Source organism: Bos indicus, chromosome X (assembly GCF_029378745.1).
Source record: "Bos indicus isolate NIAB-ARS_2022 breed Sahiwal x Tharparkar chromosome X, NIAB-ARS_B.indTharparkar_mat_pri_1.0, whole genome shotgun sequence".
Lineage (NCBI taxonomy): Eukaryota > Metazoa > Chordata > Mammalia > Artiodactyla > Bovidae > Bos > Bos indicus.
Window position 1 is genome coordinate 2,986,690 of NC_091789.1, and position 20,193 is coordinate 3,006,882.

Consider the following 20,193-nt stretch of genomic DNA (forward strand, 5'->3'; position numbering starts at 1 on the left):
GGGGTTGCCATTTCCTTCTCCAGGGCCTCTTCCCAACCCAGGGATCAAACCTGGGTCTCCTGCATTGCAGGCAGATTCTTCAGCGTCTGCACCACCAGGGAAGCCCCAAATGATTAGCACATAGTATGAAATCAATAAATATTTCTTAAGTGAAAAATAATAAAAAAAGATAATAATACTATCCTGGTCACTTCACAGTAAACATGAAGGTTCTTTGTTAACTCATTAGGTGCTACATAAATGTCCAGCTTTATCACTGACCAACTGGATAGTAAACTTGGCTTTTACTCCCAGAACTTAGAAGAGTTGATGTTTAAAACGTGTTTGCTGGATTAATTAATCACAACAGAGAATCAGATACTTGAATTTTAATCCTAGTTCATTGCTTGACTGTGAAGCCTGGGGTAAATTAATTCATTTTTTGGGTTTTAGTTAGACTTAGGTGATTTTCATGTAAGATCTCCAGTTTGTGTGGGCTCACAGCAGAAAGATTCCAGGGAGTTCATGGGAGATAAGTGGATTAGCACAACTGCAGTTACGTCCTTTTTTCCAAACAGCAGCTTCAGCTTAGTCATAGAAGTGGCCTTAAGCCTGACCCTTTTTTGTACTCCAAGGGAAAGTAGTAATATTTCTTATTAGTCAAGAACTATAATCAGTTTCCTATGTAAACACATTTGTTGGAACTCTTTTGTGTTCTACAGTAATAATTTATATGTGCCTTTCATTTAAGGTATACAGATAGAATCATATTCTCCATAGTGCCATTTTATGTTTCAGTTTATATAATACGGCTTCTTCCTCATGCCCTAGCCAATGGAAAATAACTGCCACTGACTTACAAGTTGTATTGAAATGAAAAATACAAACTAGTGTTCATTTAGTGGCTTCTTTAAGTAGGTGAATTAACCCATTAATAAATTAATTTGTTTTTAAGACTGCATTTCTGACTTTTGATTTGAAATAGTTTTAAAGAAAAATTAACATACAATAAAATGCACACATATTAGGTGGACAACTTGATGAATTTTGACAGTTGTCTACACCCATATAACACCGTGGTAGCACATTACCACGAGACAAAAAAGTAGAACATGTTCATTACCCCAGAAAGTTCCATCGTGCCCATTTCCAGTCAGTCTGCCCAGCCCCAATATGTCATGTAGATTAGTTTTAACAGTATTTGGTGTCATAAAAATGAAATGATTCAGTATCTACCTTTTGTATCTGCATCTTTTGGTTGGCAGGAATTTTTTGAGATACATCCATATTGTGGAGTAAATCATAAGTTCTTCATGGCTAAATATTCTATTCTCTCAATATAACATTTTAAAACCCATTCTCCTGTGGATGGATTTTGGATTGCTTCCAGTTTGGGACTGTTATGAATAAGGCTGCTTTAAACATTATCTATGACCTTTTATGAACATATGCTTTAATTTTTCTTGAGTAAATACCCTACTGGTTCCTCGGGAAGTTTTATATGTAACTTTATATGAAATTGTCAAGAGTTTTTAAAAGTGTTTGGACCATTTTATATCCCACCAACAATGGATGAGAGTTCCAGCTGCTTCACTTCGTCACCAACATTAGCTGTTGCTAATCTTTTTGTATTTTTGCCGTCCTATTAGACATGAAGTGGTATCTCACTGTGTTTTTCATTTTTATTTCTCTAATGACTAATGGTGTTGAGCATTTTTCATGCGGTCTTTGTCTCTCATTTATTTTTTGTGGAATGTTTGTTCAATTCTTTTGCCCATTTTAGAAATTGCATTATTCTTTTTGTTGTTGTTGATTTATGGGAGTTATTTCTATATTCTGGATATAAGTCCCTCATCAGATATATGTGCTGCAGATTATTTACCAGTGTTTGATTCATTTATGTATTTTCTTCACTAAGTCTTTTACTGAGCAGAAAGTTTTGGTTTTGATAAAGTCCAATTTACTCTTTTTTAATGGTTTATGTGTGTGTGTGTGTGTGTGTGTGTGTGTGTGTGTGTGTGTGTCTGTATGTGTATGTTTGGTCTAAGAAATCCTTCCTTACCTCGAGACTGTGAAGATATTGCTTGATATGTTCTGCTATGAACTTTGTTCCTGAGTTTTACGTTTGGGTCTATAGTCTCTTTAGAATTCATTTTTGAGCATATAATGAGATAGAAGTCAAGATTCATTTTTTGTAGACAGGTATTTTGCATAGTCCACACCATTTGGGGAGAAATAAAACTTCTTTCACCCCTGCTGAATTGCTTTGGCACCTTAGTTAAATTTCAGTTCTTTTTATGTTTGTGATCTATTTCTCGACTCTGTTTTGTGCCACTGATCTATTTGACCATGTTGATACGAATATCACACTGTCTTGATTGCTGTAAGTTTGTAAATTATGGAATAATATAGTCTTAGTCCTTCAACTTTGTTCTTTTTCAAAGTAATTTTGGCTATTCTGTATCCTGTGATTTCCATATAGAATTTCAGATCATCTTTTCTCTTTCCTCAAAATAGCCTGCTGGAAGCTTTGTTGAGATTTTGTTACATTTATGTATCTCTACGTGGAGAATGGATAGCTTGAACAATACTGACTCTTTCAATCAAGTCTTGTTTAGGTTTTTAATTTCACCCAGCAATATTTTGTGCTTTTTCAGAGTAGAAGTCCTTTCCTGGAAATTTTGTTAGATAATGGATGTTCTGATGCTACTGGAAATAGTATTGTTTGGTTTTTTAATCTTATTTTTCAATTTGTTGTTGCTACTCTACATAAATACAGTGATTCTATATGTTGCTCTTATGATCTGCAACCTTCCTAAATCTTCTTACTTGTTTTAGTAGTTTGTATATTCCTTAGGATTTTCTACATACACCATCATGTCATCTGCACAGAAAGATAGTGTCACATTTCCTCATCTCTTTCCCTTCTCTCTTTCTTTCTCTCCTGCCTTATTACACTGGCTAGCACCTTTAGCATAATGTTGAATGGAAATGATAAGAGCAGACAGTTTGACTTGTTCCCAAATTGAGGAGAAGAGTGTTCAGCCTGCAGGTTTTTAATAAATGCTCTTTATCAGATTGAGAACAATCTCTTCGATTCCCTGTTCTGGGTGGATTCTTTTTTAACATTGCGAAGGGATATTGAATTTTTTCAAAGTCTTTTTCTGCAACTATTGCTAGACATCACGTTTTTTCTCTTATTCTGTATACATGGCTCTTTCTGTTTACATTGGATTTTTTCCTAATTGTAAACCAACTTTACATTCCTGGGACAAACATTACTAGTTTTTAATAGATTTTTTTAAATTTCCCCAAAGTTCCTCCTTTCTACTGTTGATAGAAAATTTAACTATTAAATGTTAATATATAGATTATTCAAGTAGCAACAGTTAATGAACAATGAATGTTCAAATAGCAACATTTAATGAACATCTATTTACTACCACCCTGCTAGTGACTGAAAAAAACAATATAATAAATGTGCTGTCCCTACACTTAAAGAGTCACAGCCTACTTGTAAAGTCAGATACATATATAACGGGCAAGTATAGTGATAAATATCCACCCAATGTGGTATCACAGTAAGAAAAATAGGCCTCGTGTCGCTACTCTGTGTTAATCAGGAGAAGGATCCTGGAAGAGGTGAAATCTAACTTTTCTTACAGGGTTAACTACGTGAAAGGGATTAAAGGACACGAGGGCACAGAATGGACAAAGGCACAAAGTTAAGCCAACACCGTGGGGCTTCAGAGAAACTAATAGTAGTTCATCACTGCTGGGGTATTAGGTACAAGGCTCGCTTGAGGAGCGATGATTTTATGAAATATCAGCCAGATCACTGCAAACCTTGTGTGCCAAATGAAGGAATTTGCCCTTAGTTCTGTAAATGATGGGGAGCCATGAGATTACAAGGGAAGAGGGATGTAGTCTGGTTTGTATTTTAATCGAAACCCTCTGGCAGATTTGTGGAGGATAGATTTGAAAGTGCCAAGGCTGGAGGCAGGACGATCTGTTAGAAAACAATAATGATGTCCTGAATCTTAGCAATGAGAGTAGAAATGGAGAGGAAGGGTCAGAGTTGAGAAATATTTAGGAAGTAAAAGTGGCAGAACTTGACCATGAACTAATTAGAGGATGAGTCAAGACTGAGAGGGTATTAGTTTCCTAGAGTTGCCATAACAACGTACACAAACTGGGTGATTTAAAATAATAGAACTTTATTGTCTCACAGTTCTAGAGTCCAGAGGTTGGAAATCAAGGTGTCACCAGGGCCCTGTTCCCTCTGAGACTCTGGGTAGCAGCCTTCCTTGCCTCCTCCTAGCTCTGATGGTGGCTGTTGGTCTTGGATTTCCTTGGCTCGTAGCTACATTACTCCAGTCACTGCCTCTGTAGTCACATGGTGTTCTCCCTGTTTGGAGTAAGGCTCACCCAGTAAATCACTCCTCTAAGTAAGTCACTCAAGTATGACATCAACTTCACTCATCATTATCTCCAGTGACCCTATTTCCAAATAAGGTTACATTCTGAGGCAGTGGGAGTTAGGGCTTCAGCGTATGTTTGTGAGGGACACAGTTCAACTTACAACAAAGAGTAAAGTCAAAATTGCTTTTAGTTTTCTAGTTCAGAGTCTATAGGATATGACTCCTGGCAAGGTAGGAAATGCAAGGGAAAGAGCTAGTTTAGAAAAAAGATGAATTCAGAATTGACTATAGGATGTACTTTAAGAGCCATTGTAGCAGTCACTTCTATAGGTCTGAAATTCATCTCTTCTAATGAGGTGGATGAAACTGGAGTCTATTATACAGAGTGAAGGAAGCCAGAAAGAAAAACACCAATACAGTATACTAATGCATATATATGGAATTTAGAAAGATGATAACAATAACCTTGTATACGAGACAGGAAAAGAGACACTGATGTATAGAACTGTCTTTTGGACTCTGTGGGAGAGGGAGAGGGTAGGATGATTTGGGAGAATGGCATTGAAACATGTATAATATCATATATGAAACGAGTCGCCAGTCCAGGTTCGATGCACGATACTGGATGCTTGGGGCTGGTGCACTGGGACGACCCAGAGGGATGGTACGGGGAGGGAAGAGGGAGGAGGGTTCAGGATGGGGAACACGTGTATACCTGTGGCGGATTCATGTTGATATATGACAAAACCAATACAATATTGTAAAGTTAAAAAATAAAATTAAATTAAGTCTTATGGACTCTGTGGGAGAGGGAGAGGGTGGGGAGATTTGGGAGAATAGCATTGAAACATGTATAATATCATGTATGAAACGAGTCGCCAGTCCAGGTTCGATGCACGATACTGGATGCTTGGGGCTGGTGCACTGGGACGACCCAGAGGGAGGGTATGGGGAGGGGGGAGGGACGAGGGTTCAGGATGGGGAACACGGGTATACCTGTGGCAGATTAATTTCGATATTTGGCAAAAGTAATACAATATTGTAAAGTTTAAAAATAAAATAAAATTAAAAAAAAAAACCTAAAAAAAAAAAAGAGACAAACTGTTAAGACTTATGGATAGTATGAGTAATTGGCATCATCTTTTCATTGTTGAGAACATGGATAGTATGAGTAATTGGCATCATCTTTTCATTGTTGAGAACATGAGATGATGGTTGTTTTATAGAAGCTGTTATTATGGCAAAGAGATCTCTATTTTGAGGTATTATATTATCATTCTCACTAGTTTTAGAACCAATAGTTAGGAAGGAAGCATTGTTGACCAAAATCACATCATTTTAATGAACACTGATGTCACTGATGCAGCAGCTTGAAAACTGTGAAATTACCTTAAGAGTCTATTAACTGTGTGTAAATATAATTTTAGTAGAAAGCAAAAATCATAGACATTTATAGGCTTAGTGGAATTTACTTAGTGGCATTTAATATCCTCAGTTTGGAAAATACTTCTCAACATGTTACCATTTGTAACTACGGTTAACATCTTGATGATACGCAAAACAAAGTAAATAGTACTTTACTATTGTCAATATTCATTTCATACTTTTAAGAATGTGGTTTCAATACCAAATATTTCAAGTATGTCATTTAGAAAATATAGTCACACAACTATACTCCTTCTGTACATTTCCTTAAATGTAGTACATTCTGTTTTTTATTCATTTGAAATAGTTCAAACTGCATTTGCCCAGAGCTCTAAAAGTATCTCTGATTCCTCATTACATTTTTTTCTCAATGCAGGAAGTTTTGCTGGAGTTGCTGGAACATTGTGTGGATGGCTTAAGGAAAGCAGAGTGTTATGAAGTAATTTCTGAAATTTCCAAGTTGATCATTCCAATTTATGAGAATCGTCGAGAGTTTGAGGTAAGAAACTGATATGTTTGCATCATTCACCTATATATTTTATTTTGGTATGAAGTTGCTATCCTTAAAAAACGCTGAAAAGTCCTAAAATTACAGTCCTACCTTATATTCATTTAAATTTTCCAAATGGAATTAAGGATGCAGTGTTTAAAATCTGTATTGGAATGAACATTATGCCAGTTGTTCCTACAGCATTTTTACTAGCAATCTCCCCTTCTCCACTCAGGGCAGAGAATAATCCATGTTGTCCTCGCTACAAACAAAAAGTCACTGGATTTCCATGTTGTCTGGGAAAAGACATAGGTGTAATTCTAGGCTTTGCAATCTGATGGTGAGGCTGAAGTTGCTAACAGATGATAGTGGGGGGATAAGTTGTTACTAGGAATTACCCTTTTCTGAGGAGCTTTTCCAGTTTTGTCTGCCACATAGATCTTTGATCAAGGGGAACTACTAAAGAATAGTAGTAGAGCTGTTGCCACCAGCACTCAACAGGACTTTTTATGTTCAAGAATCTGAGTCCATATCATAATTTTCTACCCCTGCTATGCTGGCAAGGGGTGATTTAAGACCCAAGCCATTTTTAAAAGCATAGGAATTTATCCTTAAATATATGTAGCAAGTAGTCTTTCATTGTTGAAGTGTCCAAGACTGAAAAAATACATTTAATGTCATCTGTGTAGTGTTCTAATCTCTTCTCCAAATTGTCTCTTATCAAACTTACTTTTTCTTCCTGGGTTCTGGGTCTTCCTACTCTTTGCCCTTCTTTTGGTGTAAATGGGGACATGCCTTAAAAATCATAGTGCAGCTCAAGTGATTACATTAAAAAGTGAGAGTTAAGTAATTAAATCTATGTCATACTGATGACAAAGAATAACTTATGAGACAAGAATTGGCGTTGCTCTTTCTGTGAAAGCATTGCATCCTAAGAACCTTTGTAAAAGTTCCAAAGTACCTACTCTCTTACTCTTAAGTTGAAGACCAGGTTATTAGAAACCCAGAGAACATTTTGCTACTGAATTGACTAATAGGGAAAAAAGAAAAATATATATTCCCTACACATTAAAGGAAACAATAGGTTCTACTGGGGAACTACTCCTATTTCCTTGTAGAGAGGCAAGGGTCTGAATAGATTCTGAAGCATCCTGCATGGGATGAAGTAATTTTTCAATGTTCTTTATGGGATGGGCTGAAAAGTGTCAGCCAGAGCAGCCATTAAGGAAGGAAAATTTCCCTCAAATTGACTTCAACTGCAGAAAATAGTATGGAAAGAATGTGAAAGAAAGAACATCTGCTTCCAGGCTCCCCTTTTAGCTTTGAAATGAAATTCACCAGCATACAGTGAACCGTTTTCTAGTTTGCAGTTCAGTGGCATTTAGCGCATTCTTAGTATTATGCTCCAACCACCTCTCTCTATGTTCAAAACGTTTTTATCATCTCAGGCAAAACTCCATCTCCTTCAAGGAATCACTCTTCACCCCCTCCCGCACCCCACTGGTGACCACTATTCTGCTTTCCGTCTATGGATTTGCCTGTTCTGGATGTGTCATGAAAAAGATGAATACAAGATGTGACCTGTTGTGTGTGGCTTCTTTTACTTAGCATAATATTTAGAGGTTCATTCAAGTTGTAACCTATATCAGAACTTCATTCCTTTTTCATGGCTGAATGATATTCCATGGTATGGCTACGCCAAAATTTGTTTGTATGTTTGGGTTGTTTCCACATTTTGGCTATTATAAAGAGTGCTGTTGTAAACAGATATGAGTAAGTTTCTGTGTGGGCGTGTTTTTGTTTATCTTGGATAGACACCTAAGAGGGGAATTGCTGGGTTACATAGTAATTCCATTTATAACTTCTGAGGAACCACCAAATTGTTGTCCCTTTTACCTTCCCAGCAGCACATCTGGTTGGCACTTGTGTTCTGGGGTTCTCATTAGAACCTAGTGAATGTGAAGTGGTGTCACATTGTGGTTTGGCTTTCTCATTCCTCAATGACTAACGATTTTGAACAGCTTTTCATGTCTTTGTTGGCCGTTTTTATATAGTCTCTGGAGAGATGTCTATCCAAGTCCTTTGCTCACTTTTAAATTGGGTTGTTTTTCATTTTGTTGTTTAACCATGAGAGTTCCTTATATGTTTTGGATAAGAAAACATCAGATATGTGACTTGCAAATATTTTCTCCTGTTCTGTATGGTGTCTTTTCACATTCTAGATAATGTTCTTTGCATAGTACGTTCGCTTTTTCTGAGTGTGTAGAAGAATATATTTTTTGGAAGTGTCTGTGAACTTGTTATAAAAGCATTCCCCACTCAGGCTTTTACTGTTATTTTTATGTCTGCATTTTACTTTCCTCTCCTAAAGTGTTTGCATGATCGTTTATTCCCATCTTTCCACCTTAGGGCTCAAGCAAAGCATTTTGCTTCTTTTTCAGTTATAATAATTCAGACATAAGGAAAAAAGTAGTCAATAACACAGTACTTTTAATGTATATACTACCATTGAGATATGAATGACATGAAGCACGGTATATACAATTACAGTGTTATTTGACCATTTTAAGCTCTACCCTCTCACCTAAAGTTGTTAAGGCACTTTTTCTGTGACCATGGGAGAAGGGAATGCAAATGACCCCACCAAAACCATTTTGAACAGGAAATGGTGTTGCTTTTTTCCCCTTATGCATTTATTGTAGACATAACTAACCAAAAGATAAAGCTAGTTTGCTGATTCTCATATTTTTAGACCTTACTCAAGTTTACAGAACTCTTCATGGAGCTTACCCAAAAATTTTGGAGGTTATGCACACAAAGAAAAGACTTTTAGGCACTTTCTTCAGAGTTGCCTTTTATGGCCAAGTAAGTATTCTTTAGTTCATCAAGTTGTTTTCCTTTTTAAACATTCACCTTTGAGTTATTAGATTACCATAGCAGCAGTTACTGGCTCTAGGATTCTGTCTAGATAAAGCACCTGTCACAAGAGCAGGTGTGACACTTTTCTCAGTGTAATGTTCACTTTGGTCTCCAGATCTAAATCCACTAGGTCAGAGGACAGCATATAAGATTTGAAGTTTCCTTCAGTTTCATTTTCAGTCAGGCTTCTTAAATGTTAATTTAAGTACTGAATTGAGTACTGAAAGTTCTCAAATAAAAATCAGGGAAGTATACAAGTGATGAAAAATTGAGTGTAAAAACCTTCAGGCCAATGATATGCTCATATGACTGTGAGTTTGAACGTTCTCATTTATTCAGCTACAATATATACACGTGGCTTTTAGAACTATTATTTAAAATCTATCTCAACTACATCATTTCTGATTACTTAGTAGATGTTCTCTAAATGCTGCATTTGCTCATAATGCTTATAAAGTATTGTGTGTTTAACTTTATAATAGTCTTTTTTCTTGAAGAAGAGGATGGAAAGGAGTACATCTATAAAGAGCCAAAGCTCACTGGCCTCTCAGAGATTTCCCTGAGACTTGTTAAACTTTATGGTGAAAAATTTGGTACAGAGAATGTCAAAATAATTCAGGATTCAGACAAGGTAACATGCCCTGCATTTTGAAATCATTATTTATTAGTACCAGATGTAGCACATTGCTTCTGATTTTTTCCTTTTTTAGCTGGTGGAGGAGAGACATGGGAAATAGAGTCTTTCCAGATCCTAAAAGAAAGGACAGGGGCTTTGGAATCAGAGAGAAGGAATAAGATCTCCATTCTCTGCCACTTACTAGCTGTGTGACCATGGGGAATATACTTAACCTCTCTGGGCCTCATTTTTCTTGTTAGTAAATGAACTTAATAATAGTGCCTTCCTCATAGAGTTGTTGCATGAATTCAGTTCAGCTCAGTTGTGACCTACTCTTAGCGACCGCATGGACTGCACCATGCCAGGCTTCCCTGTTCCTCACCAACTCCCGGAGCTTGCTCAAACTCATGTCCATTGAGTCGGTGATGCCATCCAACCATCTCATCCTTTGTCATCCCCTTCTCCTCTTGCCTCAGTCTTTCCGAGCATCAGGGCCTTTTCCAATCAGTCAGTTCTTCGCATCAGGTGGCCAAAGTATTGGAGTTTCAGCTTCAGCATCAGTCCTTCCAATGAATATTCAGGACTGATTTCCTTTAGAATGGACTGGTTGGATCTCCTTGCAGTCCAAGGGACTCTCAAGAGTCTTCTCCAGCACCACAGTTCAAAAGCATCAACTGTTCCGTGCTCAGCTTTCTTTATAGTCCAACTCTCACATCCATACATGACTACTGGAAAAACCATAGCTTTGACTCGATGGACCTTTGTCAGCAAAGTAATGTCTCTGCTTTTTAATATGCTGTCTAGGTTGATCAATGGCACCTCACTCCAGTACTCTTGCCTGGGAAATCCCATAGACGGAGGAGCCTGGTAGGCTACAGTCCATCGGGGCGCGAAGAGTTAGACATGACTGAGTGACTTCACTTTCACTTTCACTTTACACTTTCATGCATTGGAGAAGGAAATGGCAACCCACTCCAGTGTTCTTGCCTGGAGAATCCCAGGGACAGTGGAGCCTGGTGGGCTGCCATCTATGGGTTCGCACAGAGTTGGACAGGACTGAAGCGACTTAGCAGACACAGCAGCAGGTTGTCATAGCTTGTCTTCCAGTGAGCAAGCATCTTTTAATTTCATGGCTGCAGTCACCATCTGCAGTGATTTTGGAGCCCAAGAAAATAAAGCTTGTCACTGTTCCCATTGTTTTCCCATCAATTTGCCATGAAGTAGTGGGATGGGATGCCATGATCTTCATTTTTTGAATATTGAGTTTTAAGCCAAATTTTTCACTCTACTCTTTCACGTTCATCAAGAGCTCTTTAGTTCCTCTTCACTGTCTGTCATAAGGGTGGTGTCATCTGCATATCTGAGGTTTTTGATATTTCTCCTGGCAATCTTCATTCTAGCTTGTGCTTCATCCAGTCTGACATTTTGCACGATGTACTCTGCATATAAGTCAAATAAGCAGGGTGACAATATACATCCTTGATAGTTGTAGGTATTAAATTATTCAATGTATGGAAAGTGATTAGAGTTCCTGATATATAAGAAGGCATTTGATAATAACATAGAAACTAGCATGCTCAATAGAAGTTAGCCATTATTGTTAATGTTGTTGTGCCTCATGATTGTCAGTTGCATACTTTATGATTAAAATCATCTTAGGTGGGACTTCTCTGGTGGTCCAGTGGGCAGGAGTTTGCCTGCCAGTGAAGGAGACACAGGTTTGATCCCTAGTCCAGGAGGATTCCACATGTTGTGGGGAAACTAAACCTGTGTGCCACAGCTACTGTGCCTGCACTCTGATCCCGGCACCACAACCAGAGAGTACTCACAGCTCACCACAACTAGAGAAAGCCCACACACCGCAGCAAGGAGGATCAAATGCAGCCAAACATGAACATAAATAAATGAGATTTTTAAAGGAAAAATCATCTTACGACACACATTTCACTCTTAAGATAGCCTTAGTTCAGTAGCTATATTTGCAGTGATGTAGGTTTAGGAGAGATGCCTTGATCTAAAGATGATCCATCCCACTAGACCCTGCCAAGGCAAGGATGAGAAAGGTTCCAGCAAGAGAGGCTGTTTCTTAGAAATGCATAGTTCCTTATAGACAGAATTGCAGAAGAGCACAATGGGAATGACTGATTGTCCTTAGTCACCATGGGCATGTTCAGGATGAGAGCTGATTTTTACGGTAGGGAAGCCCTTTAACACGGTGCAAGATCTGCAGGCCCCAGAAATACGTACCGAGTGACTGTGATGTGCATGGTGCTCTGCAAAACACTTGATAGCTAACAGCCAGCATTGCCAGAGTGAAAGGCCCTTGGCGATGGTAAAGACACTTCATTTTCTACCATGAAAATGATCTCTTCACTTTGTAAATTTAGCTGTATCTTATGGAGATGATTTTATCTTGAATATCTTAGATATTTAAAATGTATACTGACAGGTCCAGAATTCATTAATATTTGGCAAAACCTCTCTGCTTCTTATCAGTCTCAGTCTTCTGTGTTGTTTTATTGAATTAAGACAACAGAAAATTTTCTCTTTTGTAGCCAGCAAGTTTTAGGCTTGCTACCACACTACTGATACTATAAATGGAAAGTTATTAGAAAGCCAGGCTTGCAGAAAAACATGCAGTTTTCTGCTTTATGCTGCCTCTGAAAACCTGGCCAACAGGCACTAATGACAAACCACCATCAGGCAGCTGGACTCCTGACCCTCTTTGTAAACAAAATATTTTACTCACTCTTCATAGGCAACAGATAAAAGAAGCAGTTGCTACTTTTAAAATCCTTCTTCTTTCTTAATGTGTGAAGTTGAAAATTTGAAACACTCTTTTACTTGCCAAAGAATAAAATCTGCCTAAGGGCACAAACAGTTTAAAGAACAGTGGGCAATATTTTCCAGTATTTTAAATGTACGTTTCCTGGACCCAATAATTTCACGTTTAAGATTTTATCTTGTAGATGTACACAAAGATATATGTTTAAGATGTTTATTGCTATAAAGTTTATGTAACAAAAACCTGGAAATAATCTGTGTCCATACAGTTAAGGAAATGGTACTACCCTCGTAATGGATATAGCTAAACTACTTTAAAAATTTATAAGTATTTAAATGAACCAACCAAGATATATTCTTGAGAGAAAAATGTGAGATGCAGACATTATGGGCAGGATGATTACATTTGTGAAAACTGATACTTTCAGACACTCACTTGTGTATGCTTAGGAAATTTCTGGAATGATACAAAGTTGGTTTTTAATTTACTTATTTTAATTGGAGGATAATTACTTTACAATATTGTGGGTTTTTTTGCTATACATCAGTATGAATCAGCCATAGATGGAATGATACAAAAGTAGTAATAGTTATCCCTAAAGAGATAGACTAGAGTCTTATGGAGAAGAAAAACGTTTATTTTCAAGTGTACCCTCATGTACTTCTTGAATGTTTTACCATATACTTTATTTTTATGAGGTTAAAATCAGTCTTGACCTCTTTTTTATTTCTTTTCTATGTTTTGTCTAGGCCAGATAATTAACTTCAACTATTTCCTTAGGTTTCACTGGAGAAATCTAGATATTTAATTGGAAAGAAAATAAAGAATTTTTGAATGTAGGCTTTTTGGAGAAGTTTTAAGAACTACTAAGAAAATTTCTATCCCTTGTCACAGAATTGAATACAGTGTTTGATATGAGTTTTCCACAGTGGCCCTTGGTCAGATTGTAGTCATTTCCTTCCATTCCTAGTTTGTTGAGTGTTTTCATTATGAACAGGTGTTAATTTTGTCAAATGCATTTTCTGCATTGATTGAGATGATCATGTTTTTTTTTTTTCTTCATTATGTTAATGCAGTATATTGCTTCTTTTGTTGCAGAGCATGGGCTCTAGAGTACATGGGTTCAGTAGCTGTGGTACAGGGGCTTTTTTAGTTGTGGTGCCCTGGCTTAGTCATCTTGCAGCGAGATCTTAGTTCCCCTCCTGGGGATTGAACCCACATCCCCTGCAATGGATGGAGGATTCTTAACAAGTGGACCACCAGGAAAGTCCTGTAGACTAATTATACCTTAATGTAAAGTCTCTTAAATCATGCAGCAATCAAAAAACAGAAATACGTTGCTATTGTTATGATAATACTAGATTTTATAATTACCAAGACCTTTATACAGGTTTGAATTACTGTCTGATGTTCTTTCATTGTGACCAGCAGGACTCCCTTTGGTGTTTCATATGGGGCAAGCCTAGTGGTGTAAAAGCTGGCTTAAAACTCAACATTCAAAAAATGAAGATCATGGCATCCCATCCCACTCAGTTCAGTTCAGTTCAGTTCAGTTGCTCAGTCATGTCCGACTCTTTGCGACCCCATGAATCACAGCACGCCAGGCCTCCCTGTCCATCACCAACTCCAGGAGTTCACTCAGACTCACGTCCATCGGGTCAGTGATGCCATCCAGCCATCTCATCCTCTGTCATCCCCTTCTCCTCCTGCCCCCAATCCCTCCCAGCATCAGAGTCTTTTCCAATGAGTCAACTCTTCATATGAGGTGGCCAAAGTACTGGAGTTTCAGCTTTAGCATCATTCCTTCCAAAGAAATCCCAGGGCTGATCTTCAGCATGGAGTGGTTGGATCTTCATGGCAAATTGATGGGGAAACAATGGAAACAGTGACAGGCTTTATTTTCTTGGGCTCCAAAATCACTGCAGATGGTGACTGCAGCCATGAAATTAAAAGATGCTTGTTTACTGGAAGAAAAGCTATGACCAACCTAGACAGCATATTAAAAAGCGGACATTACTTTGCTGACAAAGGTCTATCTAGTCAAAGCTAAGGTTTTTCCTTTAGTCATGTATGGATGTGAGAGTTGGACTATAAAGAAAGCTGAGCATGGAACAGTTGATGCTTTTGAACTGTGGTGCTGGAGAAGACTCTTGAGAGTCCCTTGGACTGCAAGGAGATCCAACCAGTCCATCCTAAAGGAAATCAACCCTGGGTGTTCACTGGAAGGACTGATGCTAAAGCTGAAACTCCAGTACTTTGGCCACCTGATGCGAAGAACGGACTCATTGGAAAAGGCCCTGATGCTGGGAAAGATTGAAGGCAGGGGGAGAAGGGGATGACAAAGGATGAGATGGTTGGATGGCATCACCGACTCAATGGACATGAGTTTCAGCAAGCTCCAGGAGTTGGTGAGGAACAGGAAAGCCTGGCATGGTGCAGCCCATGGGGTCGCAAGGAGTAGGACACGACTGAGTAATTGAAGTGAACTGAGTGGTAATGAACTCCTTCAGCTATTCTTTACCTGGGAATGTCTTAATTTCTCCCTCACTATTAAGGACAGCTTTGCAAGATACAGAATTCTTGATTAATAGATATGTTTTTTGTTTAAAGTCCACTGCCTTCTGACCATCAACATTTCTGATGAGAAATCTGACCATCTTACTCAGGATCCCTTATATGTGACAAGTCTTTGTCTCTTGCTTCTTGCAAAATTCTCTCTTTGCCATAGTAAAATAATTAGCATTCATTAAAAAAAATAATTTTTAAAAAAAGAAAAAAATTCTCTCTTTGGCTTTGACTTTTGACATTTGATTTTAATATGTCTCAGCATGGATCTGTTTGAGTTACCCTGCTTGGAGTTTGTTGAGTTTTGTGTCTCTCATAAGATTTGAGTGTTCACCCATTATTTCTTCAGATAGTCTCCCTGTCCCTTTCTCTCTCTTTTATCCTTCAAAGACTCCCATAGTGTGCATGTTCACCTGCTGGATGATATTCCTCATGTTCCATAGCCTCTGTCTCTCTTCAGTTTTTTTCCTTTGTGTTCCTCTGATCCATCATTGACATCGTCTTATCCTCAAATTGGCTATACCTGCTGAAATGTGTCTTTGAATCCCTCTGGTGATGTTTCATTTCAGTTGTTGTATTTTTCAGCTCTGACAAAAAAGGTTTTGGTTTCCTTTTAGATTTTCTAGCTCTTTATTGATATTGGTATTTTGTTGATACATAATTTACTTGACGTTTTCCACAACTTCCTTTAGTTCTTTGATCATGAATACTGTTGTTTTAATGTCTTTCTCTAGCAGATCTGCTATCACTTTTTTTTTCAGTGATAATGTCTATTGGTTTATTTTTCTGTTTTGAATGGGCCATACTATCCTATTTCTTTGTATGCCTTGCAATTTTTTTGTTGTTGAAAACTGGATATTTGAATGTAATATTGTGATCTCTCTGGAAATCAGATTCTCTCCCTGTCGCAGAGTTTCCTGTGTTTTGTTGTTGTTTTTAATTGCTGTAAGCTATGTCTGTCCCAAGAATCCGCCTGAGGTGTAAATTTGGGATCTTCTCAAGTCTTTTCTGAGCCTGTGCCTTCCCCTGGGCATACGCAGTGACTTTCTAGTCACCCTCATTTATGCAGTTACCTTTGAACAGTCTAGTATTGGATGTCCAGCTCCTAAGAGGGGATGGAGAGGAAAATGAAAGAGAGAGGAAAGGTGCTGGTCTGTTAAATCCCCTGAAAGTCACTTTAGGCAGAGGGGGAGGGCATTGCAACAAAGGGAAGAGGTGGTATAAAAATGGCCACAGCCTCTTTGACTGTCCCCCTGTGACCAGAAGCAGCAATCAGCAGTCATAGCACAGATTCACAATATTTGGAAGACAGGGTCATTGTTCATCCTGGCTCCTACAAGCTGTTCTAGGAATATGCACACAGCTATCTGCCGTAGTACTTGAGGGATGAGGTATGGGTGGCTGCCATTGTGCCCAGAGTTAAAATTGAACAAAATCAAATTTAAGGCAATTTTCTGTCCAAGTCTTCCCCTGGAAGTTGCAAGTCTTCAACAGACTCCAGAGATCCAAAATTGTTCCATCAGATAGGTAATGATGGTGTAACTATTGTCTCTATAAGAAGATAGACGTCTGGTGCTCTGCCATCTTCTGAGAATCCTCTCTGTAATAGGTATTTTTTGAGGTGGAACTCAGATGGTAAAGCGTCTGCCCACAATGTGGGAGACCCGGATTCGGTTCCTGGGTTGGGAAGATCCCCTGGAGAAGGAAATGGCAATCCACTCCAGCACCCTTGCCTGGAAAATCCCATGGACGGAGGAGCCTGATAGGCTACAGTCCATGGGGTCGCAAAGAGTCGGACACGACTGAGCGATTTCACTGTCACTTTCAAATGTGCAGTTAGCCATTTTAATATATGGGGAACACATGTACAACAGTGGTGGATTCAAGTCAATGTATGGCAAAACCAGTACAGTATTGTAAAGTACTTAGCCTCCAATTAAAATAAACAAATTTATATTATAAAAATTAAAAAATAAAAATAAGTAAAAATTTTAAAAAAGAAATTGAATGTAACATAAAAGCAAATAAAAGTAAATTTTTTTAAAAAGCAAATGATAAAGCAATGCTCAGCATGATCTCCAGTTTGTAAATAAATATATATGCATAGAAAAAAAGATTACAAGGAAATATATGAGAATGTAAATGATGGTCATTGCTGAGTGGTAGCATTGCAGTTTTTTCTGTCTACATTTCTGTAATCTCCAAATAGCTTCTGTAACTTCTTAATAATCAGAAGGAGACAATCCTTGAAGAAAGAGCAAAGATCTCTTCCAACTGTGTATTCATCTCCCAGTGTATTCAATGACACTGTTCCACAGTTGATCTCAGAGGGGTTAGTAGCTTACCTGTACCCCATTTTCCCTCCTGTTTAATAAAACACAAAACTTTCTTACTTTCCAGGTAAATGTCAAAGAGCTTGATCCCAAATATGCTCATATCCAAGTCACTTATGTGAAGCCCTACTTTGATGATAAAGAACTCACAGAAAGAAAAACTGAGTTTGAAAGAAACCATAATATCAACAGGTTTGTTTTTGAGGCTCCTTATACATTGTCAGGCAAAAAGCAAGGCTGTATAGAGGAACAGTGCAAACGCCGTACAATCTTGACTAGTAAGTAGGACTTGGCATAACTTCTTTGTTTGACATGATCTTTTTTGATACATACAAGTAGCAGCTGGTCAGCAGGAAAATGTAATTGAAATTTTAATCATTTATTGTTCTGCTGTTCAGTCACTCACTTACACAAACATGCTATGTTATAAACCATTCCTTTCCCATATGTAAGTATGTAATTCATGCTTAGTCTGAGTCGTCTCAGAGAGAATTTCTCCTTCAGTCCTGAAGTAATAAGGCACCTATTTGGTCTCTAAGGGATTTTCCAGAGAAAATATGGGGAGAATTAAGCACAATAGATTTTTTTTAAATTTGGCTGATTTACTATCTTAAAAACTCATCTGTCAATCTTAATCTTTAATAGCTTCAAACTCGTTTCCATATGTGAAGAGGATTTCTATAAACTATGAACAGCAGATTCATTTAAAGACAATTGATGTTGCCACGGATAAAATAAAATAAAGTTGCAGAGCTTTGCTCTTCTGCTGACGTGGACATGATTCAGCTCCTACTTAAATTGCAGGGCTGTGTTTCAGTGCAGGTATGTTGGTTGCTAACCATGTATTAAACGTTTCTTGTTGTTCCTCTCACTTTCATAAGGGCACAGAACAAACACTAATTGTAATTGTCTTATACTCTGGGTGCAAAAATCTCTACATTATTTATTAATTTAATAAAGACATTATGTTCAGTTTCTGTAAATTTTTTGTTATGTCAGATAGCTTTAACATAAATCCCTCTGACTATAGCCAAGCCCTATATTTAGATAGGAGAAATTGTTAAGTAACTTGTTAGAGTATAATTTTGGCAGATGATTTGCTTTAGTTAATCTTTTTTAAGTAAATTTATAATAAGATAGTAAATATGTTTCTCAGGTATGGATCTTTAATATAGTATTCTTTTTAAAAAGAGAAATGCAAAAATGACTTTTTAATTACATTCTGACAACTCTCATTTTTCTCCTTTTGTAATTTAGGTAAATGCAGGTCCATTGGCATATGCAAGGGCTGTCTTAAATGACAGTCAAGATAGCAAGTATCCACCCAAAAAAGTAAATGAGTTGAAAGACATGTTTAGGTAAGTGCTTTGTAGTTTTCAGATCAGACCACTATTTTTTTTTACTCCATTGTCTTCTTAAGTGAAACCAAAATATTCACCAAATTATGTCCCTCTGAAAAATTATCGATTCCCTTTTATAAAGTTTAAGTTACCTTCTAATGGTATTTTAGGTAGTGAGGAAATGTGTGATCTCTTTCTTGCTGCCGAACTGTAACAATCTCCTAGTGACCCAAGGCATTAAATATGGCAACCACTTCATTGCTCTGGATATTGTGACACAAACAGAAGCCTACATTCATTACGTGATTTCCTCCTTTGCCTGATTGACCTCATGTCACAGCTTTTCCAGATCATTTAGGGTAGGAAGGGTTGGATAGGCTTACTTCTATCCTGTATCCTTAGTTCCACTTGGATTCTGCCAGACTAGGGCATACGATATCATCTCTGGTCTGAGAGTCCCTCTAAGGCAAGGCATGTTTAAATGATCACGCAGTAGAAAAAATCTGTTTTGTGTATAAAAGAGTTTACATTCAGAATAAGAGGGAGAGATGAGTAAAGCAGACTGAGTAGAAGGAGAACTTCCACTCATTTGCTCCCAACTTACTTCATTTATTTTTCCTATCTCTGTATTATCAGCTATTTCAGGTTACATAGTAACCAGTAGTCATTCATTCAATATTTATTAATGCCTGCTGCTGCTGCTAAGTTGCTTCAGTCATGTCTGACTCTGTGCAACCCCATAGATGGCAGCCCACCAGGCTCCCCCATCCCTGGGATTCTCTAGGCAGGAACACTGAAGTGAGTTGCCATTTCCTTCTCCAGTGCATGAAAGTGAAAAGTGAAAGTGAAGTCACTCAGCCGTGTTTGACTCTTAGTGACCCCGTGGACTTCAGCCCACCAGGCTCCTCCATCCAGGGGATTTTCCAGGCAAGAGCACTGGAGTGGGGTGCCATTGCCTTCTCCGTATTAATGCCTGGCATGTAAAAAAAGATTCTACTAGTTGCTATCATAGGGATACAGAACAAATGGTCAGTGAGGTACTTTGTCCCCTAAGTTTTGCATTCTAATTATGCACATTAAACATATACATATGAAATAATGGAAAGATATTTTTATGATAAGTCATCAACTCCCTGTCACCACTCTTACCAACCCAGGGCAGATACTTCATACCTATAACACCCAGCACTGTACTGGGTACATAGCCCCAAATTAGCTATTTTTGAATAAATGACATTATCTACAGATATAAATTATTGTGAGCACAAGCATAGCTGATACCATATCAAGTAAATGACTGAGCAGGTTGGCTTCCTAGAG

At 37.8% G+C, this 20,193-nt stretch overlaps 1 protein-coding gene across 1 annotated transcript in view; it reads left to right on the forward strand.

Annotated features, from left to right (window-relative positions):
- LOC139181212 (dedicator of cytokinesis protein 11-like) overlaps positions 1-20,193 on the forward strand; it is a 205,748-nt gene that overhangs the window by 170,965 nt on the left and 14,590 nt on the right. The window lies entirely within an intron of this gene.